At 44.8% G+C, this 23,696-nt stretch overlaps 2 long non-coding RNA genes and 1 pseudogene across 4 annotated transcripts; 2 read left to right on the top strand and 1 right to left on the bottom strand.

Annotated features, from left to right (window-relative positions):
• Positions 1–420: 420 nt before the first annotated feature.
• LOC147996607 (uncharacterized) lies at positions 421–23,346 on the top strand. Of its 3 annotated transcripts, XR_015677121.1 has the most exons (8): positions 421–940; positions 15,004–15,103; positions 15,508–16,048; positions 17,631–17,793; positions 19,464–19,586; positions 21,393–21,460; positions 21,881–21,960; positions 22,052–22,817. It is a non-coding gene; the product is annotated as an uncharacterized LOC147996607 (long non-coding RNA). The 3 variants fall into 3 exon arrangements; XR_015677122.1 differs by lacking the exon at positions 17,631–17,793 and having other exon boundaries at positions 21,889–21,960; positions 22,052–23,346; XR_015677123.1 differs by lacking the exons at positions 15,508–16,048; positions 17,631–17,793.
• Rnu6-777 (RNA, U6 small nuclear 777) lies at positions 2,700–2,798 on the top strand (annotated as a pseudogene).
• Positions 3,194–14,088, bottom strand: LOC147996608 (uncharacterized). The gene is made up of 2 exons (XR_015677124.1): positions 13,986–14,088; positions 3,194–4,689 (listed from the first exon to the last, which is right to left on the bottom strand). It is a non-coding gene; the product is annotated as an uncharacterized LOC147996608 (long non-coding RNA).
• Positions 23,347–23,696: the final 350 nt, after the last annotated feature.

Here is a 23,696-nt window from a genome sequence, read left to right as displayed (position 1 = left end):
CAGAACCATCCTGATAGTGATCAAGAAAGGGTTGGCATCTCCACACTCCCGTGAGGGCATGCCTCTGGGGATTTAGAGATCTACCAGGCTCCACCTCTTAAAGGCTCTGCAACCTCCCCGTAGAGCCACACTGGGACGAAAACCTCTACCATGTAATCCTTTGGTGGGGGCACTTGCTCTCCCCTTAATTATTTTGCCATTATTCCTGGTAAGGTTAATACTAGATGGATGGCCCATCTTCTTCTATGACCTCTCCATTCATCAGCCTCTTCATCCCCAGTGAACTTGTCTTCTGTCATTCTGCTTCTGCAACTGGTCACCGTTTTCTCCTCCCTTGTCACTTAAAAGATCTGCACCCGCCAATCACCTTCATCTCAAACTTTCTACTCCCACATTTTCAGTTTCCACCCCATCACACCTGCGATGGCTCTTCCTGGTTGTCAACTGACTACATCCGGAATGAACCACAATCCAGAAATGGAGGGCACACCTGCGACCCAGATCTCGAGACTGGAAGACACGGGCTTCTGATCTTGACATGGGGTGACACATGCTTTTGATCCAGATCTTGAGGCATAAGAACTGTGAAAAGCGTAGGCTGATGCGTGCCTTTAATCCCAGGAGATGGGCAAGCAGATCACTGAGTTCAAGGCCAGCCTGGGACAGAGCAAGTTCCAAGAAAAGCTTAGGTCTAGGAACGGTGATACTCACTTGTGATCTGGGCCACACCTTCCACTGGAGGCCTACATAGGTCAAAAAGGAAGGTTTCATCCTTTGCTTGCTTGCCCTTACCTGCCAGCACATCTGTTGTAACCTACTTCTTCAGGATTCCAGCTTATACAAAAGATCGGCCGAAACACCTAGCCTGGTGGGACTGAGCAAATACTGAGTTCTTGGACTTCCCATTCACAGCTGCACATTGCTGGGTGGACTACAGACTGTAAGTCATCACAGTAAATTCCCTCAATATTATTGAGAGACTTTCCATAAGTCCTGTGATTCCAGAGGACCCTGACTAATGCGATACCCCAGATCTAAACATTCTGCTTTGCTAAGCACTTTGTTCTGTTGCCCCTCCTACTTTTTACCATTTATCTCCCAAGACCCCCATTCCTCTCTTGTCTGCCCTAGTCCCAGTACACAATACTCCTTCCAATGTGTTCTTACATTCCTAATGCTTCCTTTGCATTGTCTTCACCTGTCTTAGCTACTATTCTACCTCCATGACAGCGCACCGAAGCAATGTATAAAAGAATTTAATTGGGGACTCATGGTTGCCTAGGGTTAGAGTCCACTGCCATCGTGGACGGGAGGATGGCAGCAGGCAGGCAGGCAGGCAGGCAGGCAGGCAGGCATGGCACTGGAGCAGTGGCTAAGAGCTGACATCTGAGTCACAATAAAGACACTGAGAGAAAGCTAACTAGGAATGGTGTGAGCTGTTGAAGCCTCAAAGCCTGCCTCCAGGGACACACCCCCTCCAACAAGGCCACACCTCCTGACCCTTCCCAAACAGTTCCTCCAGCTGGAACAAACATTCCAATACATGAGTCTATGAGGATGATTCGCATTCAAGCCACTCCCCAAGTCCATCCTCGGATTTAGAGTTACCTCCTCCTTATCTTGTCTACCGCCCTTTAGAGTCTAAATATGTCTGAAGAAAACTATGGTTATTCTGTCCCCAGATATTAAGCCATCCCCCAGTGCTGCCAATCAATCCTTGTGTACCTAGTAACCGTCTTCTTTGGTTATCCTGTCTCTTGCTTGAGAACCTCGCCACCCTCTTCCTACTTCACTGGCCATGTTTTTAAAGACAAACACCAGCAGCAACACAACCAAACACATCTTCTCCCTGAGGCTCTGCCCACACACTCTGCTTCTCTTTCTGTGGTGGGAGAGCAGCAGCTCACCTTTCTGCACGATAGCACCATCTTCTCTGTCCCCTAGGTTCCTCTCCCACAACTACCCATAAGATGCTTTCTTAAATCTTAGGTTCAAATATTTCTCTCACTGACAAATCATTTTCATCAGCAAACAAACATTTAAAAAACAACCTTCCTGCTTATATTATTTTCTCCAGGCATCACCATATTTTCCTGCTTCTTTTTACAGAAAAAAAAAGCTAAAGTCTTTGATTTAACTTTTGTCTTTGTGTGTAGCACAGCCCTTTAGCAGTTAGACTTATTTTCCTCCGTGGACTTCTCTATTTAGAGGTCACATAGTTACCTCACAACTGGACTACGGCATCCTAAGAAACAAGGCGACAAGAAGCCTAGCTTCGGTCACGATAAGATTCCCTGCCAGAGGTGGTGTTGCTGCAGTGGGTAGTCCCACCAGAAAAGACAGTAAAGGAGAGGCCACAGGGAGAGAAAACTGTCACCCAAGGAAAGAGGATGGGAGATACAGGAAAACACCATTGGCAGCCACTGAAGTGCCTGCAGGGAAAGAGGCCCCAGGACATACGACTAAAGTGTGTTTAGATTACAGTTTATTCCATATCCAAGTAGAATTGTTTCAACACACTGAATGTTTCTTACCTGCTCATTCATAAATCTTATAAAATATTAAGTAAAGATCGTAAGATGTGACGTTTAGGGAAAGGTAAAAACTAGTCTAATTTTTGTTTTAAGTTGGCAACTTACATCAGAAAAATCTTATTAACACCATCAGTTACCATTTCCATACAAAACTAAACCTTTAGTGCTCGCTTCTGCCGTGCATTAAACATTGGAACATAGAGAAGATTAGTATGGTCCCTGCACAAGGATAGCGTGCAAACTCATGAAGGATTCCATAATATAAAAACAACAGCTTTTAGATCCTATTATGGGTAAAGTTGCTTGGGGCCAAGGCTGACAACCAGAGTTAAATCCTGGGTCTCACAGGGTAGAAAGGGAGAAGTGTTGTCTACAATCTGTCCTCTGACCTCTACATGTGCATAGCAATGCCTATGTTACATACAGACGTACACACAAAGACACACACAGACAGAAACACAGAGACACAGAAACACAGAGACAGATGACAGACAGACAGACAGACAGACAGACACACACACACACACACACACACAATGTAATGTTAAACTTTTAAGTTCATCTTCATTCTTTCCTGCAGACCCAGTACAGGAATGCGAGCGCAATCTAAAATGTCCAAACACGCATTGCCTTACAGAACAAAAATTGGTCCTTCAAAGTTTATCTGTAAAGAAGGTTTGCTATATCATTTATTTATTATTTAGTAGGAGGGTAATTGTGGAAAATCAAATATATTCTTCTTTTTTTCAACAATACTGGACAATAAAGCAAAATGAACAAAACAGAAGGGGCCAGAAACTCTGCCGTGGTCTCGGGAGGCCGCCATCTTCGGAAGTGCAGCTTGCATTTCTAACACACGATGAGCTGATTATAATCAGGGTGTTTTTAGAACTCAGCTTATTTAAATGCTGCTAAGCTGCCTTCACAAGCAGAGGGCCTGAAGCTGGAACAGTAAGCAGCGTGGATACAACAGATAAATCCAGACCAGATGGCTCCTACTGCGAGTGGAGTGGGCTGCTGGTGAGGCGGGGTTATCTAGGGATCTCTCCTCCCTGAAATCTTCAAAATTATCTTCCCGATTTAAAGTCCTGAGGCCTGAAAGTCCACCTTGAGTAACAGGAGTGGGCAGATGATGTTTTCTTTGGACTACCCAGCTCCTATTCCCACAACCAGGACAGCATCCTGGTTGTCCTTAAGTACTGGAGTCACCCACGGAAGCTCGGCCAGGGTTCTCGCTCTCGCCTCGTCTGCTCTAACCGCCGTGGTCTGATCTGTAAATACAGGCTGAGCGTGTGCAGTTAGTGCTTCCATCAGCGCGGGAAAGACGTAGGCTTCATCAAGTTGGATAAAGCGACCTGAATGGATTAGTTTACTGTCTACCCAGTGAGACCGACTGTGCTAGTCTTTGTGCACAAAGAATAAAAAAGTGAAGGCTTAAAAAAAAAAAAAAAAGCATCTCTACTGTTTCCTGGAAGCAGCTTTAGGATACATTGATTCCAACCCTAAACTTGAAGGTGGTGGCTATGAGACTCGGTGTTGGCCAGGGAGTCTCAGTCACAGTCACACAACACAAAGGGACACAGATGTGGAGCTATGGGAGGAGGACTTCGAAAGAGGCAGCACTCGTTCCCTGACATGAGCCCGATTGTTGGAGGCAGCTCTGCGTCTCCCACTTAGAGTGGTCACCAAGGTGCGGGCTGTAAGAAGCTTTTGCAGCCTCTTGCCCTGCTCCTCAGACCCACGGCTCCTCCTCCTCACAGCCAACGCATCTCTCTCATTGCGGCTCAATGGTCTGAGATGATCGTTAACTCCATCAAGCCTGGGTTCCACGTGCCCACACCAGTGCCATTAGACACGTTTCAGGAGACTCACGTTGCCCTCTGTGTGTGTGGGGGATCAACCCTGCGGCCACGCCCACAGGATGAGGAAAGCGCCATCTTTGCAAGGAATTGTGGGACTTGCTTCTCAGTTGGCCTCCTGGGAAGAAGCTGAATGGATGTTTGTGTTTTTCCATGGCGATAATACGATGTAAGTACCGAGCTTGCTGTTCAAACAGAAAAGAAGCTCTAAACTCCGTGAACATGGTACAGGTGCTGTGGTCAGCAAAGATCTTCGCTTCCATTCTTGGACATCTTCTGTGGCAACCGACGAAATGCTGAAATGAAAAGGAATGAGTAGGACACTTCTCTGACTGTTGTCCTTAGTTTCCAAATCTGACAAGGTTCCAAGGGCAATGGTCTACAGAGGGAGAAGCGTTTAATAAGAGGTCCATCTTACAAGCGTTTAGGAGAAGCCCCACTTCAGTCTAGCTGAGCACTTTGCTCCTTCTGATCTGATCCTCTCCAAAGCTGGCAATGTATGTGACCATGAGTGGCAGGCGGATGACAGTCTTCAGAGGCAGCAGTCACATCTATGGGCGGGTCACTCCAGCAAGGAGAACAGTAAACCCAAAAGTCTTGAACCAGCAAGAGTGAGATTGGTACGTCTGATTCATGGAAGGTCCGTGAGAGGGGATTCACATCAAATGGGTCAGGAACAAGTGGTCAGAGTCACAGTGGCATACTGTAACTCACAGTGGCAGCCTGTGGTTCAGGCAGAAGTCCTGAATAGATTCACTGGACAGAATTCAAAGTAACATGCAGGGCCAAGGTTGCCCTCTCTCCATAGTTCCCTTGCTTTTCCAGCTTCCAGAGGATTCCTGGGCTCCTTAGCTTCCGTCTTCAAACTGCCAGGGTCCTGTGTTCCAGTGCCTGTGACCTGCCCTCTTCCTTTTCTTGTAAGAACCCCTGTGATGTCATTGGTCTCATCTCTCACCACCATACACAGAACACAGGGTGCTCTCCCTTCCTAGGTTTCTTAGTCCAATCTGAAAACGGTCACTTCTGCCACATACACAGGTTCTAGATGTTTTTTATAACATTAATACTTTGTGCAAGCAGAATGTCAAAGAAAAAAGAAACAGTGGAGGAAGTCAGTCTGTCAGTTAGGTGGGAGGGGACCCTCCAGGGCAGGACTTGATTTGATGTAATGTTTAACAAGGCCACTCCAAAGGTTGTATGGACAATGGAGGTGGCACTGGTAAATTGGGAGTAAGAAGGCCAGGTAGGAAGCTATTGCTGCAATTTAGGAGACAGGGATGGACAGCCTGGCCTACAGGAAATCTGTGGGAATAAAGCTAATATCCCAGGGCAATACAGAGCCAGCAGTGAAACATAAGACACGCGGCATAGCGTTCAGCTGTACAGTGCCCAAACTGTGGTAACTATTGGTTTAGTCTGTGTTCTGAGGTTACCTTTTCTAAAAGAGTTAGAGTATTGCACCCAGAGCTGAAAGCCAGTTAGTCACCAAGGAGCACTGACACATCTGAAAGCAAAGGTGGGACCAACTCTTCTGCTCCAAGCAACCTGCCTGGAAGCCTCAGGACGCCCAAACCTAAGAGCAGTCTGGGACAGGACCCTCCTGGTTTCTGCCTGTGCCTGGAGCTGACCAAGTCCCACAGATCTCTGTTCCCAGATCTGACAGTAAGAAAACAGGTCTACAGGAGTGCTGATACACAGGCTTATAGGAGGGTCAAGCCACTGTCAGAGACAGCAAGACCAGCTAACACCAGAGACAACCTGATGGCAAGAGGCAAGCACAGGAACCTAAGCAACAGAAACCAAGACTACTTGGCATCATCAGAGCCCAGTTCTCCCACCAAAGCAAATACTGGGTATCCAAACACACCGGAAAGGCAAGATTTGAATTTAAAACCACATCTCATGATGATGGTAGAGGACTTTAAGAAGGACATAAATAACTTCATAAAGAAATACAGGACAACACAGGACAAGTAGAAGCCCTTAAAGAGGAAACATAAAAATCCCTTAAAGAATTACAGGAAAACACAACCAAACAGGTGAAGGAATTGAATAAAACCATCTAGGTTTTAAAAATGGAAATAGAAACAATAAAGAAATCAAAAAAGGAGACAACCCTGGAGATAGACAACCTAGGAAAGAGATCATGAGTGATAGATTCAAGCACCAACAACAGAATACACGAGATAGAAGAGAGAATCTCAGGGGCAGAAGATACCATAGAAAACATTGATGCAACTGTTAAAGAAAATGTAAAATGCAAAAAGCTCGTAACCCAAAACATCCAGGAAATCCAGGACACAATGAGAAGATCAAACCTAAGGATAATAGGTATAGAAGAGAGTGAAGATTCCCAACCTAAAGGGCCAGTAAATATCTTTAACAAAATTATAGAAGAAAAATTCCCTAACCTAAAGAAAGAGATGCCTATAATCATACAAGAAGCCTACAGAACTCAAAATAGACTTGACCAGAAAATAAATTCCAACCATCACATAACAGTCAAAACACCAATTGCACAAAACAAAGAAAAAATATTAAAAGCAGTAAGAGAAAAAGTCAAGTAGCACATAAAGACAGACCTATCAGAACTACACAAGACTACTCACCAGAGACTATGAAAGCTAGAAGATCCTGGACAGATGTCATACAGACCCTAAGAGAACACAAATGCCAGCCCAGGCTACTAATTACCACAGATAGAGAAACCAAGATATTCCATGACAAGACCAAATTTACACAACATCTCCCCACAAATGCAGACCTACAAAGGATAATAGATGAAAAGCTCCAACACAAGAAGGGAAGCTACACCATAGGAAAAGCGAGAAAGTAATCTTCGTGCAACAAACCAAAAAGGAGAGACACACAAACATAATTCCACCTCTAACACCAAAAATAACAGGAAACAACAATCACTATTCTTCAATATCTATTAACATCAATGGACTCGATTCCCCAATAAAATGACATAGACTAACAGACTGGATATGTAAGAGGACCCAGCATTTTTCTGCATATAGGAAACACACCTTAGTGACAAAGACAAACGCCTCCTCAGAGTAAAAGGCTGGAAACAAATTTCCAAGCAAATGGTCCCAAGAAACAAGCTGGAGTAGCCATTCTAATATAAAGTAAAATCGACTTTCAATGAAAAGCAAAAAAAAAAAAAAAAAAAAAAAGATAAGGACACTTCATATTCATCAAAGGAAAAATCCACCAAGATGAACTCTCAATCCTAAATATCTATGCTCCAAATGCAAGGACACCTACATACGTAAAAGAAACCTTACTAAAGCTCAAAGCACACATTGCACCTCACACAATAATAGTAGGAGATTTCAACACCCCACTCTCATCAATGGACAGATCAAGGAAACAGAAATTAAACAGAGACATAGAGAAACTAACAGAAGTTATGAACCAAATGGATTTAGCAGATATTTATAGAACATTTCATCCTAAAACAAAAGAATATACCTTCTTCTCAGCACCTCATGTACTTTCTTCAAAACTGACCTTATAATTGGTCACAAAACAGGCCTCAACAGAAAATTGAAATAATTCCATGTATCCTATCAGATCGCCACTGACTAAGTGACTCTAAGTGACAACAAAAGTGACAGAAAGTCCACATATATATGGAAGTTGAACAAAGCTCTACTCCATGACAATTTGAAGGAAGAAATATAGAATGAAATTAAAGACTTTTTAGAATATAATGAAATTTAAGGCACAGCATACCCAAACTTATGGGACACAATGGATGCAGTGCTAAGAGGAAAACTCATAGCTCTGAGTGCCTCCACAAAGAAACTGGAGAGAGCATACATTAGCAGCTTGACAGCACACCTAAAAGCTCTAGAACAAAAAGAAGCAAATATAGCCAAGAGGAGTAGATAGCAGGAAATAATCAAACTCAGGGCTGAAATCAACCAAGTAGAAACAAAAGGAACTATTCAAAGAGTCAACAAAACTAGGAGTTTGTTCTTTGAGAAAATCAACAAAATAGACAAACCCTTAGCCAGTCTAACCAGAAGGCACAGAGAGTGTATCCAAATTAACAAAATCAGAAATGAAAAGGGAGAGATAACAACAGAATCTGAGGAAATTAAAAAAATCATCAAATCCTAGTTCAAAAGCCTATATTCAACAAAACTGGAATATCTGGATGAAACAATTTTCTAGAGAGATAGAAGGAACCAAAGTTAAATCAGGATTAGATAAGTCATCTAAACAGTCCCATAACTCCTAAAGAAATAGAAGCAGTAATTAAAAGTCTCCCTGTTGTGGTTTGCCCTGGAGTTATCTATATTTTGATGCTAATTCCACTGCCCTAAGGACAGCTGCCTAATCACTTACTCAGGACTCAGGTGACTTCACCAGAACCTTCTTCCCATTGAATTTGCAACTTACAGGTGAGGGGCAGGTACAGGATAGAAGGAGGCCTGTCATTGGAGGAGAAGGAAGATGGGTGGGAGAGAAGTTTGAAGGAAGAGGAGGAGACTGGAACGGAAAGGAGGGGAGAAAGGAGGGGAGACAGGAGGGAGAGGGAGAGAAGCCGTGGAAGGATAATATGGTAGGTGATGTTAAGATTCCGCTCTGTGTGTTTACAGGTTGTTATTAATGTTCTTAAGGGATGGATGGTACTGGGCTTTGTATGTTTAGGTGGGTAATTATATCTTATCATTTGGGTCAAAGATTATTGTGTTGTGTGTTCTTTTATGTGACAGTTTGAGTGTAGGAAAGTGTGTGGCGGCAGGAGACACTGGGCCATCGCCAAGGAGTTGAGATGTGTTTCCGCCAAGATATCTAGCAGACATCTTGGGGCACTGAGGTGCTGGACCTAGCAAGGTAAAAGAAAACAATACTTTTTTAAAATTTCTTATATTTTTACAACAACATCTCCCAACCAAAAAAAAAAAAAAAAAGCCCAGAACCAGATGGGTTTAGTTCATAATTCTATCAGACTTTCATAGAAGACCTAATACCAAAGGTATCCAAACTATTCCACAAAATAGAAACAGAAGGAAGACTACCCAATTCCTTCTATGAAGCCACAATTACACTTATACCTAAACCACACAAAAACCCAACAAGGAAAAAGAACTTCAGACCAATTTTTCTTATGAATATCAATGCAAAATTCTTGAAAACCAAATCCAAGAACACATCAAAATGATCATCCATCATGATCAAGTAGGCTGTATCCCAGGGATGCAGGGATGGTTCAATATACAGAAATCCGTCAACATAATCCAATATATAAAAAAACCACATGCTCATCTCATTAGATGCTGAGAAAGCATTTGACAAAATTTAACACCCCTTCATGGTAAAAGTCTTGGAAAGATCAGTAATTCAAGGCCCATGCCTAAACTTAGTAAAAGCAGTATATAGCAAACCAGTAGCCAACATCAATCTAAATGGAGAGAAACTTGAAGCAGTACTACTAAAATAAGGAACTAGACAGGGCTGCCCACTCTCCCTACATATTCAATATAGTACTCAAAGTTCTAGCCAGAGCAATGAGACAACAAAAGGAGGTCAAAGGAATACAAATCGGAAAGGAAAAAGTCAAGCTATCACTATTTGCAGATGATAAGATGGTATATTTAAGTGACCCCAAAAATTCCACCAGAGAATTCCTACGATAAACAACTTCAGCAAAGTGGCTGGATATAAAGTTAACTCAAACAAATATATAGCCTTCCTCTACTGAAAGGATAAACAGGCTGAGAAAGATATTAGGGAAATGACACCTTTCACAATAGTCCCAAATAACATAAAATACTTCTGTGAAAGATCTGTATAACATGAACTTCAAGTCTCTGAAGAAAGAAATGGAAGATCTCAGAAGATGGAAAGACCTCCCATGCTCATGGATTGTCATTAATATAGTAAAAATGGCCATTTTGCCAAAAGCAATCTACAGATTCAATGCAATCCCCATCAAACTTCCAACTCAATTCTTCAAAGAGCAATTTGCAAATTTATCTGGAATAGCAAAACAAAACAAAACAAAACACAAAAACAACAACAACAAAAAAAAAAACCAAAAAACAAAAAACAGGATATTGATAACTATCCTCAACAATAAAAGAACTTCTGGGGGAATCACCATCCCTGACCTAGAGCAATATTACAGAGCAATAGTGAAAAAAAGCTGTATGGTATTGGTACAGAGACAGGCAGGTAGATCAGTGGAATAGAATTGAAGACCCAGAAATGAACCCACATACCTATGGTCACTTGGTCTTTGAAAAAGAAACTAAAACCATCCAGTGGAAAAAAAGATAGCATTTTCAACAAATGGTGCTGGTTCAATAGGGGCCATCATGTAGAAGAATGCAGATTGATCCATGCTTATCACCCTGTACAAAGCTTAAGTCCAAGTGGATCAAGGACTTCCACATCAAACCAGATATACTCAAACTAATAGAAGAAAGTGGGGAAGTACCTGGAACACATGGGCACTGGGGAAAATTTCCTGAACAGAACACCAATGGCTTATGCTCTAAGGTTAACAATATACAAATGAGACCTCATTAATGTGCAAAGCTTCTGTAAGGCAATGGACACTGTTGTTAGGACAAAACAGCAGCTAACAGATTGGGAAAAGATCTTTACCAATCCTACATCTGATAGAGGGCTAATATCCAAAATATACAAAGAACTCAAGAAGTTAGACCGCAGGGAGACAAATAACCCTATTAAAAATGGGGTACAGAGCTCAACAAAGAATTCTCAGCTGAGGAATATTGACTGCCTGAGAAGTACCTAAAATGCTCAACATTCTTAGTCATCAGGGAAATGCAAATCAAAACAACTCCGAGATTCCACCTCCCACCAGTCAGAATGGCTAAGATCAAAACTCAGGTGACAACAGATGCTGGTGAGGATGTGGAGAAAGAGGAACACTCCTCTGGTTTGGTGGGATTGCAAGCTAGTACAATCACTCTGAAAGTCAGTCTGGAGATTCCTAAAAAAATTGGATAGAATATTATCTGGGGACCCAGCTATACCACTCCTTGGCATACACCAACATGATGCTCCAACATATAACAGAGACACATGCTTCACTATGTTCATAGCAGCCTTCTTTATAATAGCCAGAAGCTGGAAAGAATCCAGATGCCCTTCAACAGAGGAATGGATACAGAAAATGTGGAACATCTACACAATGGAGAACTACTCAGCTATCAAAAACAATGACTTCATGAAATTCACAGGCAAATGGATGGAACTAGAAAATGTCATCCTGAGTGAGGTCACCCAACCACACACACACACACATCATATGCAGTCACTGATAAGTGGATATTAGCCCAAAAGCTTGAAATACCCAAGATACAATCCACAGACCACATGAAGCTCAAGAATGATGACCAAAGTGCAGATGCTTCAGTCCTTCTTAGAAGAGGGGATAAAAATATTCATAGGAGGAGATACTGAGACAACGTTTGGAGCAGAGACTGAAGGAATGACAATTCTGAGCCTGCCCCATATGGGGATCCAGCCCATATATATACAGCTACCAAACCTAGACCATATTGATGAAGTCAGGAAGTGCACACTGATAGGAGCCTGATATAGCTGTCTCCTGAGAGGCTCAGCCAGAGGCAAATGCTGGCAGCAAACCATTGAACTGAGAATGGGGTCTCCACTAGAGGTGTTAGAGAAAGGTTTGAAGGAACTGAAGGGGCTTGCAACCCCACAAGAACAACAATACCAACCAACCAGAGCTCCCAGGGACTAAACTACCACCCAAAGAGTACACATGGCTCCAGATGCCTATGTAGCAGAGGATGGCCTTGTTGGGCACCAATGGGAGAAGAAGCCCTTGGTCCTGCCAATGCTGGACCCCCCAGTGTAGGGGAATGTCATGGTGGGAAGGGGGTGGTAGAGGAGGGAACACCCTCATAGAAGAAGGGGGTGGGGGATGTGATAGGGGGACTTATGAACTGGAAACCGGGAAAGGAAATAACATTGGAAATGTAAATAAAAAATATCCAATAAAAAAAATAAGTACAAGGAACCTTAAGAATTGAGCCCAGCCTGGGAGGAGAAGCAATTTGTTCAAGGATGCCCTGTAGACTGGAGAGCTACCGTGCAATACAGTCATACAGCCATGCCATGCCCTTAAGTCTCCAGAGAAGGTTGCTCAGAGCTCAGCAGACACACACAATGGGGCCTGTGCCCTGTGGGATAGGCATATGAAGTAGAGAGTGGTGGGTGGAGTGGGTGGGTGAGACACACGTGCAGATGGCATCCACCTCATCTCAAATCCTATTACACTACATACTGGCTGCTCTATCTGGAGCAAGATTCCTAATCTCTCTTTACCTCACTTGTTTCTGTTAGGAGTGATCATAACACAGCGCCACACATGCAGTTAAATGAGAAATTCATTTTGCAAGCTGCCAAGACCATGCCTCTCCTCCAGCCTCACCTACTTTCCATTCCCCTCCAACCCAAAGGCACTGGAGCCTGGTGTTGTCTGCTGAATAGGAATCCCATCCTTCCCAGGGTTCTGCCTGAGGAATGAATGCCCTGTCAGGGAAACGCATCTCATCATGTTCGTCAGTTTCTGCTTCTGAGCCTGTCAATGTTCCCTTCACAAACTAACATTCCAACTCATAATGCACTTCCTCCAGTAATGTAATTCAGAGTTTCCCTTTCCCCATGCCCTAGTCTGCTTGCAAAATTCATTTGTTATAAACTGAAACTCAGTGCAATAAATATAACTGTACTCTTCAAAATGATAGGATAGATCTGAGCATGTATGCAACTGAGAAGTATTTATAGCAAAGCCAGTCTAAGAATGTAGTTGGCTAACTAGCACACACATATATATTCATATATATTATTCCTTTCATAACAGGGTATGGAGAGGGTATTAGGGATGTCAAGGTGTTAAGGTCAGGAAAGAGAACATTAACCAATGCTGCTATCATCCAAAGGCTAAGCTAAAATGATAGCCCCGTGCTCCAGCAGTCACACACACAGGGACTTACGGTAACGCCAGCCCACCATAGCTTATCTGATTTTCAAATGGCAACACCCTGAATATGGCCCGGCACCCTCTCTCCCATGGGCTTTGCCTTCAGAACAAGTTCCCAACTGTGAGTATATCAAATGCTGCCCCATAGTAGCATAGTAGCCTCCCAGGGGAAAGACCTTGTCTGGCTTTTCTGTGGAAGTCTGTCTGGAAATAAGTCAGCCATTCAATATGTCTAATGAGATGGAAGTTGTTCTCTGAGGAAAACCTCAGTCCGGCAGTGAATAAGAATGGATCGGCTATCCCAGGGCCACCAGGCATTGTCTGCTAAACAAAAGGACAATAGACACACTATGGTAGGGTAGCAGGGATGTAGGAATGCTTTGTGTGTGTTTGTGTTTGCTGGAGTTCCGAGGAAGATCTGAGGAAATGGGGAGCCATCTGTGAATAAGCACTGGTTAGACGTTAGAACAGAAGGGAAAGCCACTCATTCAGTGAAGCCTGTGAGTCTTGGTTCTCACAGGTCAGAGTTCGAAGTCACTGAAAATCAAGACAACTTCCCCTCCCTCCCTCCCAGCAAATCTTTCTTACCCGTTCGTTGTGTTTTCAGACAGGGCTCAGGAATATCATAGGCTGTACACAACTGAAAGGGTGGAGGAAGATTAGAAGGCGAGACTAACTTAACAGGAAGTCCGGAGTCAGTAGCAGACAGAGGTGCTGGTTAAGGGATCAAAGGGCCAGAGTGTACAGAAGCCTGCAGGGCGCGCGATCTGGTTCTTCCAGTAAATACAATACGAGGAAAGAAAAATAAGGAGGGGAAGAAACTTACAGAAGAAGAAAAAGAGACACAACAAACGTATCAAGCAAATACAATGCATGCACCTTATTTAGATGTTGGCTCGAATAAGCAATTATCTAAAAAAAAAAATCCAAGGGACAGCTATTTTATTGAGATAATAGCTGTAGCTTCCCTGTGCCAGACAAAGAACTACAAGCAACCAACAACACCTTTCCAAGGCATGAGTTCCCTAACTTGTTATCTAATAAATACCAAATGGCTAGCCACGACATCGTTACATTTGTGTCTATATGCATAGAGATAAATATGTGGATATGTCACATAATAAAAAAAAGAATTCATGAATTTGAGAGGGAGGGAGACACAGGAAGGATTAGAGGGAGGGTAGTCAACGAAGAAAATGATATAACTGCATTTTAATTAAGATTTAAAAAAATACCAAAAAGCAAGAGAAAACAGATCCAAACTGGAAACAGATTGAAGACTTAAAACCATAAGACTTGACTATAAGAGTTCCATAGAGAAGCACAGAGGATGCTAAGGCAGGGGGATGGGATGTCAAAGCCAGTCTGGGTTGCACAGCAACAGCCTCCTTGCTCAAATTAACCATTGCTGTTATTTTCTTAGGCAGGGTGAGAATTCTGCATGAGTTCACAGCACTGTTGGTCTAACTAGGGCCTTTCATGTGATAGACAAGTTCCCGACCCCTGAGCTCTGTACCCAAGCCCCTTCAGTGTGAGTTTAGAGCTTAGGGCCCAAACTAAAGTGTTTAAGAGACAGAGGTCTGTTTTTTCTACTTCTCTCTTTCAGTCTCACTGTTTCCTGAACGGGAGGGAAGCTCAGCTCTAGGGGCTGATCAAGCTCTTCCTTGTGACTGTGTCTCAGTTGGAGAGACTTTGAGGGTTCGAAGGTAAGTGTGGGCTCCTGAAATGAAGCTTTATCTGCAGGGTCCGGTTGACTGAGCTCAGTACTGCAGGGAGATTGGAGTGTTACAGGTCCAGAGACTAATTACCTTACCTTAAGCTAGCTAGTTCTAGCCCCAGAGTAGTCGTTCCCTGCCCACCCCTGTGCCAGCACTAATGTCCTTGAATAGATGTCCTTTGAAATCTGTACTAGCAAGCCACTAGCTTCCGCCAACCCAAAAGTAAGAGTGTCACTAGAGACCATCATGGTCCTATAGAAAAGCTTCCCCGTCTTACTGAAGCCACCTTTCTGCTGGGCCCTGCTCACCCATGCATTTTAAACTTGCCAAGGTTTGTTACTTCCTTTGTTCTGTAAAAACTATAAAACTCCCTGAAACTTCCTCCATGCCAGGGTCACCCCAAAAGGCTCCAGAATGAACTACCTCCTATTCCCTCTAAGATGAGAGCTCTGGTTTCCGCGTTGACCCAAGCATCGGCGGCAGAGGTGGCGACCATCTGTTGACAAACACTGGGCCTCACCACCTCGCTCTTCTCTCTTTTCCCTGTTGCTGGGTTGTCTAATAAAAACCTAGGCCAACCAGAGGCCCCTTCCGTCTCAGCTACTCTCACCAGGGTCACATCCACGAGACCCTTCTAGATGATTCTAGATCACTGCTTCTCTGCACCTCCACTCCTGGGAATCCTTCTGAAGACAAGATTCTGGTTTCTGCCTCTGTTGAACCTCAAACATCCCAGCGAGACTTAATTGCTCCCCAGATCATCCTAATCGCAAACAGATGCCACCGGCTTCCTTTCCTCAAGTAGCTACTCATTCATTATCCACCATTTCCCCAACCCTGCCTTCTCGTCCAATCCAGAGACACCTACCTCCATCGCAGCAGCTACGGAGCCCTGAATATTCTTCTGCTCCTTGGAAAGTCAAAGGAGGCCAGGTGGGGTTGGAGGGGGTCACAGAATGGGGAGAGCTGCCTTCTTCTCCGCTGTCCCCTGACCTAACACTTCACCGAGACAGTGGTTATAGAGGACGTGGCAGGTTAGATAGAGGTAGGAAGCAGTAGGGGAATCTGTCTGTAACTCTCTCAGCTGTGTCTTCTCTCAAGTGCTCCAGTGGGAAAGAGTGCACAGCAGAGAGTGGGTTGGCAATCTTCAAGTTTTCCTAACTGGACAAGGCAGCTGTGTAAGTTCTAGAACATCCAGAGTAAAGGGTGGGTGGATGTTGTGCATTGACGCAGCCCCAGGCAAGCCCACATGAACATGCCGACGTTGTCTGCCTACTACGGGGGAATGCAGAAACGTGGATGGACACGCTCGTGTCTCTCCACCGTGTCAGGAGTCCTGAAACACTAAACTCACAAGCTAGATCAGTTTGGTCGGCTGCGGGTTAGAATGTAGTTGGGTTTGCTTGCTATCTGGCCCTTGGCAAATACAAGTTCTTTGATGACAGTCTTACTCACTGACATTAGCGTCCAGATCACACATCATGCTTCGCACAGCTTGGCTTACACATGTGTCCATTTGCATATATGTAGGCTACTGAAGAGCTCAAAGGGGCCTTACTGGAGGCAGAGACAGCCTCTGCAGGTGGCTGGGTAAGATAATGAGAAGCTCAGTGGAGGTCAGCTAGAGGCCCGTAGAGCTAACAGCGGAGTAGCAGGACCATGGGGTCAGGCTGAGACACAGAGGTACAGACCACAGACCCACAGGGTGGGATGAATCTGGGAAGATGGGTGGCAGTGGAGACTATGCTGGGTCACAGCCCCTTGGGAGCTCTTTGCCTGGGCTGTCTGTCCCTTAATGTACATACTAGGTGGTCAGGTGACAGGTCGGCGGGGTCTGTCAGCCATCATGTGTCCTCTTTATGGGGTCCAGGTGAGGTGTTATGCCCCTCATTGATGTAACAGTTTAATAGGTTTTGGCCCTGGCTTCTTGGATGCAGTCTTAGTAGGCACACGTGTTCACGTGTTCCCAGTCTACTTTGAAAACTTTATCGATGGCAACTTTTACTTTAAGGAGTCAGGGACCAGTCTGTGCTTCGTGGGTGGTGCTGGGCAGTGTCTGTTACGCAAACATGATACAGACTCATTCTGCTTCTGTGTTGGTGCTCAAAATGGAGAAATGTGGTGCTGCTACATGGAATCCCCAGGTCAAGGCATAGCCGGCAAGCTGCAGTGTCACAAAAAAACGGAGTGAAAAAGATCAGGGTTCAGCCTGATCTTCCCACAGGACACAGAGGTTTTCCCAAAACCCTTTGGAAATATGCAACTGGCGCACTCAGTTGGACTATACAATGTATTCCATTTGAATGAGCGAAAGCAGGGAGCTCAGAACCAATGAGGCCGGTTAGTGTCCCCAGTCATTGTACGCCCCGTTTTCATTAGAGCCACGAGAAGAGCAGTTTTAACGACAGAACAGGAACTGGTAGATATCTGTACTTTAAGATTCAAGTTGTTCCATTCACTGAAGCTTAAGAACCACACTTGGAAGTTTGTTTGTTTTTTCCATCCACATGTTCAGAATGTCCGGAGTCGCCATGCCGGTCGTGGGTCTGAGAACTTCCAGGCTTTGCAGCAGTTTGCCTCCTAATTCCACTCGATCAGACCATGGATATGCATCTTGTAAAACCACCAAATTGCTAAGCACCGTGGCCGGGAACATTGATGGAATGCGTAGTTGGGAGGTGTGTGACTGGGGAAGGAAATGTTATTCATGCTTTCTGATTGAGCAGGCAGAGCTCAGGATGAAAAGGCCTTTTATCAGTGTGTAACTGTGCGAACAGAGCACAGTAATGAGGTGGCAGGGTGCCTGGTGGCCAGGTTAAATGCCACTGAGTTAGTGCTACTCGAATCCAGTGAGTAACAAAGAAAGAAATTCTGCAGCAAATACTCCGCCCCCTATACTTTCTAACCTGCACACACTCACACTGGCTTGTGCTTTGAGTCCAATGAAAACTTCAAAACAAACATCTCTTTGACCTGGAGAAAAAGTATTAATTGTAGTCTAATGGGTCAGGAGCCGGCAGGCCTTGGACTCACCTGTTTCAGGGTCTGAGAAAGCAAACTCACTTTCTTTACTTGGGTTAGGAAAAAAAACTAACCCTCCCCACCCCTATGCATTGTGTACTCTTTCCAAGTAGATGTAAGACATCGGAACCGTTAGCTAAACTTCCTTTAGCTGGTGATAATTATAGAACTTGAAAGCAGCTGAATTGGGTCACTGGCAAAATAGAAAGCCCCCTTATGGGAGACGCTGGGTGATTTCTTTCTCACCTCCTCAATGACAGCTGTATTTTGTTATTGACAGACCAGCTAATGGGTCAAAGCTATTCTCAAATGAAATATAAACAGGTATGTTCAAACGGGGCACTTTGGAAACCAAAGAGAAGCAGAGAGGCACCCTTCCTCATCATAGCGCTGTGAACACAGCACATAGCATTGTTGGTTTCACACATGAGTCTTCAGTCAAATCACACCATGTGGCAAAGACTCTGTCTGTGCAAACCTGTGCAAGAACGTGTGAGGAAAGCAGAGAAGAAGCTGTGTCTGCAGGGATTGATTGACTGACTGGCATTTCAGTACTGGGGAGAGATTAGAATGTTTCAGGTCCAGGTGTTAATCTCCTGCTCTTGGGCTAGCTCTAGTCTCCCCAGAACAGCCATTCCTTGTCCACCACTGTGTCTGGACTAATGCCTTGTGACTGACAGATAGACACCCTTTAGAATCCATCGACTTAGCAGACCATTAGCTTCCACCCACCCAGAAGGTAAGAATGCTACCCCACAGCAGCTCGAGCCTGCAGAAAAGCTCTCCCGTCTCACACTGCCCACCTCTCCGATGCACACACCAGTGCACTGTAAACTTGCCTCCGTTTATGACTTTCTTTGTCCTGGAGAACTATGAAACTTCATGAATCCATGTTAGCCATGGAATTCGAAGCAGCTCACATCTGGGGTACCCGGCCATGGTCCTTCAAAATGGCTTCAGAATCTTATTCCCGTTAAGATGAGAGCTGTGGTTTTGTGCCAACGCAAGCTTGTAAATGAAAAAGGGTCTTCTTCAACTAGGAGTCATGAAATACTTCTCTATGGAAGTGATAGGGAGCTCAGCCACACCAGTAAACACAGATCTCCTGCTGCAGACAGCTCCATCCAACAATTAATTACAACAAATTAAATTATTTTCTAATTTTCCCAACTAGTTCAATGCCAAGTCCATGCTGGCTATTCCTTCCTGAGAGTGAAGTGCATTTCCTCCAGCTTCTTCTTCGCTTTTGATTAGAAATAGGAGTTTTGCGTGGATGGTTCTACTGGATTTAAATTAAAATTGGGAAGTCCTCTCTTACTGCTTCTAGGTTTCATTGAAGAGGCGGTGTGCCTTCCTTCTTTCTAGTCAAAGGCGATGGGTCAAAGGAGGACCAGCAACCTAATATTCTGTTATAGACACTGTGAACATCTTTGCAGAACCTTGTAAGCAGGTAGGACACACACCGTGTGCTCATATCAACCTGGGGATGGGTATGACCCTGCACTGTTTATCCTCAACACCTGCAGTCCCTAGATCACCCCTATGCTGCTAGTTAGTGCTTTTAAAATGTTGCTTCAAGCTTGGTGAGATACGGGAAGGCAAGTTCTCTGGCTAAAAATGTGAAATTCTGGCCATCCTCTCTTGCCATCCATCTGGGAGTGGCTCCCTTCCCTTCTTCACATTCTGCACACCACCTGGTCTCTCTTTTATTAGTCTGTTTGAACAACGTGAGTTGAGATGTTCAGTTAGCCAATCTAACCATTGCTAAGCCTGTTACATTGGCCCCCCCCCCCATCCCTAGATCTGTCACTGCATTAGAGCCAACCAAAGTTTAATGATTAAAAAATGGTGGTAAATGCCTTTAATTGCAACACTTGAGAGAGAGAAGCAGGCACACCTCTGAATTCGAGGCCAGAGGACCAGGACAGCTATGGCTAAATAGAGAAACCATATCTCAAAAACTGGGGAAAGAGAGAGAGAGAGAGAGAGAGAGAGAGAGAGAGAGAGAGAGAGAGAGAAGAGAGGGAGAGGGAGAGGCAGAGAAGGGGAGAGGGAGAGAAAGAGAGAGAGACAGAGAGAGAGACAGAGAGGAGAGGGGGGAGAGAAAGAGAGACAGATAGAGAGACAGAGACAGAGACAGAGAGAGACAGAGAGGGGGAGAGGGAGAGAAAGAGAGAGACAGAGACAGAGAGAAACAGAGAGGAGGGGGAGAGAAAGAGAGACAGATAGAGAGACAGAAACAGACACAGAGACAGAGAAAGAGAGACAGAGAGGGGAGAGGGAGAGAAAGAGAGAGAGACAGAGACAGAGAGACAGAGAGGAAAGGGGGGAGAGAAAAAGAGACAGAGACAGAGAAATAGAGACAGAGAGGAGAGGGGGGAGAGAAAGAGAGACAGATAGAGAGACAGAAACAGAGACAGAGACAGAGAGAAAGAGAGACAGAGAGGGGGAGAGGGAGAGAAAGAGAGACAGAGACAGACAGAGACAGAGACAGAGACAGAGACAGAGAGAATGGTGGAAGGAGAGAATCGGTTCACCTAAAGTTTGTCTTCTAACCTCTATATGCATACTGTGGCATGCACATGTCTTCACACACACACACACACACACACACACACACACACACACACACACCACACGGGGGAAGACTGAAGATATGAAATAGCTTCTGACTTGTGGCAAATGGGTTTTTACGAAGAAACCTGTTTCTTGTGAAAGATCTAGCCACCAAGTCGCTGGACGGCTGTGAGTCTGCCACACACACACAGCTTGAGACTGCAAGTAGTGAACTGAGACTGTGGGGGAGAAATGGCGGGTACTATCCCTGGACCCTCGATGCTTGGATGCAAGAGGGGCTGGCATCCTTAGCTCTCTCCAACACTGGGTGCCACACTGTGGTCACCTCTCCTGCGTTCCACTTTGCCTTGGGGAAGAGGAGGGAAAGGGTCAGAAGGGAGTTCAGTGTATCTGTCCCTCTTTTTTGGGGGGGGGGGGAATTCCTTTCTCTCTGTGAATACATGAGCAGTGGAACTGCATTGACCTCTCACACAATTGTCCGTGCTGGGAGATTTTAAGAGAGGGTGTAGACCCATTTGACTGGGCGGTCCAGGCTACTCGACCAACTTAGGCTTGGCTGGGCCCTGTGAATAAGACTGACCCTCTTCAGTCTTCTTTATGTCAAATATCTCCTGGAAAATGATGTTTTGTGCAACTCATGACTGCCGTCACTGTTTATTGATGGCAAATCTTTGTTTAGGTGTTGTCTTAGAGTTTTACTGCTGACACATGGTGAGCAGACATCATGACCAAGGCAACTCTTATAAGGTAAAATTTAATTGGGATTGGTTTACAGGTTCAGAGGTTCAGTCCATTATCATCATGGTGGGAACATGGCAGCATCCAGGCAGGCATGGTGCAGGAGGAGCTGAGAGTTTAAACAACTTCATCTGAAGGCTGCTAGTGGAAGACTGGCTTCCAGGCAGCTGGGGTGAGGGTCTTGAAGCCCACGCCCACAGTGACAAACCTACTCCAACAAGTCCACACCTCCTAATAGTGCCACTCCTTGGGCTGAGCATATACAAACCATCACAGGTGTATATACCTCAGTGTCTGTCCTCCTAATCAATTCTAAAGCTTAGTCAGGGGTGCTTGGAGTGGACCTCATGAGCCTGACCCAAAACTGGTGGCTGTTCTGTTGCTTACTTAAAGTTACTTAATTTTACTTTTTTGACTTGTGACTTTGAGCATATCAGAAGAAAAGTTTGCATTCATGGAATTAGACCTACATAGAATCTAAGGAAAGCCATCAAGCAATGCTACAAAAGGTAATTAATGGGTAGCCTTGGCTTAATTTAACCAAGTCTCATGTTTCATGTTCTTACCTCATTTTATTCCCATCTTCCTTGGTATTTTTAGAAGCCAACTATCTTAAGAGCAAGAACTTGTTTCTCCTTCCAGAAGGAAGCAAAATTGGAAACTTTCAAAGAAATAAATTACGTTTGTAACCTCAAGAAGAGGAATCTGTTACTTACCTAGCTTCAAAACAAGCTTCGGAGACGCACAAAAGATCCGAGAATACTTACTTGCGGAAAGCAGGGTTCCTCTTAAAACAGACCACAGTCTGATCAGTTTAGGAGAATGTTTAGCAAAGGATGCTAAGAACACCAGAGGCTCCGTGTCAGAGGCGTGCTCTCCGGAGTCAGGTGTAGTGGTACCGCACTAGAGGCACCAGGACAGTGAGACACTGCATCTCATACACGTCGGGAAGAGACAAGACACCAGACTCAGGCTACGCTGTGGTGACGGCCCCAAACCTCTGGACAATGGGCCATTCTTCCCTGTACCGTCTCGTATTTTCCTCACCTCAGCTAAGGTTGCTAATATGAGACTGACTCAAGGCCGCGTGCCTGGCCCCAGCTGCCAGAGAGGCCAGAGGAGGGATCTGAGGAAGAAGAAATTACTACAGACACTAGGTCAAAGGAGGCCAGTAACTGGGAGCGTAGTGACATCAGCCTTTCCCTGTTGTTCAACAGCATCGCTCAGCTCCTTCCCCTCAGACGTTTCTGACTCTTCATTCTCTCTTTCCTTTTTTTGGGGGGGTTTTTTTTTGGGGGTTTTTTTTTTTTGTAATTAATTACTTTTTTTTTTTTTTTAACAAGTCAGTGGACTCTATTGCTTCTGGGGTGTGGGGCTCAGGAGCTCTTGGTGGGGCGGGTTCCTCTTCACAACCACAGGCTCTAGCTTTGGAGAATGGCCCTGGCTCTGCGGATGGCCGCCATGCTTCTTCTTTCAGATCACGTGCCTGCTGCTGCTGAGGGCAGCCCGAGCCTTATTCTCGTTGGTGGTGGTGGTGCTCACGTAAGAAGCGGCAGGTTTTCGCTGACCGGATCTGCGTTTCATAGCCTCCATGACCCCTTTGCCATCAGCCGCGGTGGATTAGCCCATGGTAGCGGAAGGAGTTTCGGGCCTTCAGATTAGTGAACTCCGTGCTGTTTTTCTGCTTATTCCTCGTGATCAAGAAACTGGGGGCTGGAGAGGTGGCTCAGTGGTCAAGAATACTGACTGCTTTTCCTGAGTTCAAATCCCAGCGACCACATGGTGGCTCACAATCATCTGTAATGGGATCCAGTGCCCTCTTCTGGTGTGTCTGAAGATAGCTACAGTGTACTTGTATATAATAAATAAATAAATAAACTTTTTAAAAAAAGAAACGAGCAGTTCCGAACAACCTTCCATCACCCATGCTTTGACATGGTGGCGGCTACTCTCCAGGTGGTGGCCGGAGACGGAAAGAGTAATTAATTAATTAATTAATTAATTAATTAATTTTGACACAGGATCTGACTTTGTAGCTCAGCCTGGCCTAGGGCCCACGATGTTACCCAAGCTAGCCTTGAACTCATCATGGCAATCCTTCTGTCTCAGTCTCTGGTGTACAGAGATTACAGGTATGTGCGCCACACCTGACTTTCCAGCTCTGCTGATTAAGCACCAGGCGTGTTCTTTCTCTTGTGCACCAGACTTCCTGTGGAGAGAATCAGGGCCCAGGACCACTTCCTCC

The sequence above is a fragment of the Rattus norvegicus genome, chromosome 2 (genome assembly GCF_021556685.1).
Source record: "Rattus norvegicus strain SHRSP/BbbUtx chromosome 2, alternate assembly SHRSP_T2T, whole genome shotgun sequence".
Taxonomy (NCBI): domain Eukaryota; kingdom Metazoa; phylum Chordata; class Mammalia; order Rodentia; family Muridae; genus Rattus; species Rattus norvegicus.
Note: the sequence above shows the minus strand (reverse complement) of the source record. Positions and strands in the feature narration are given on the sequence as shown.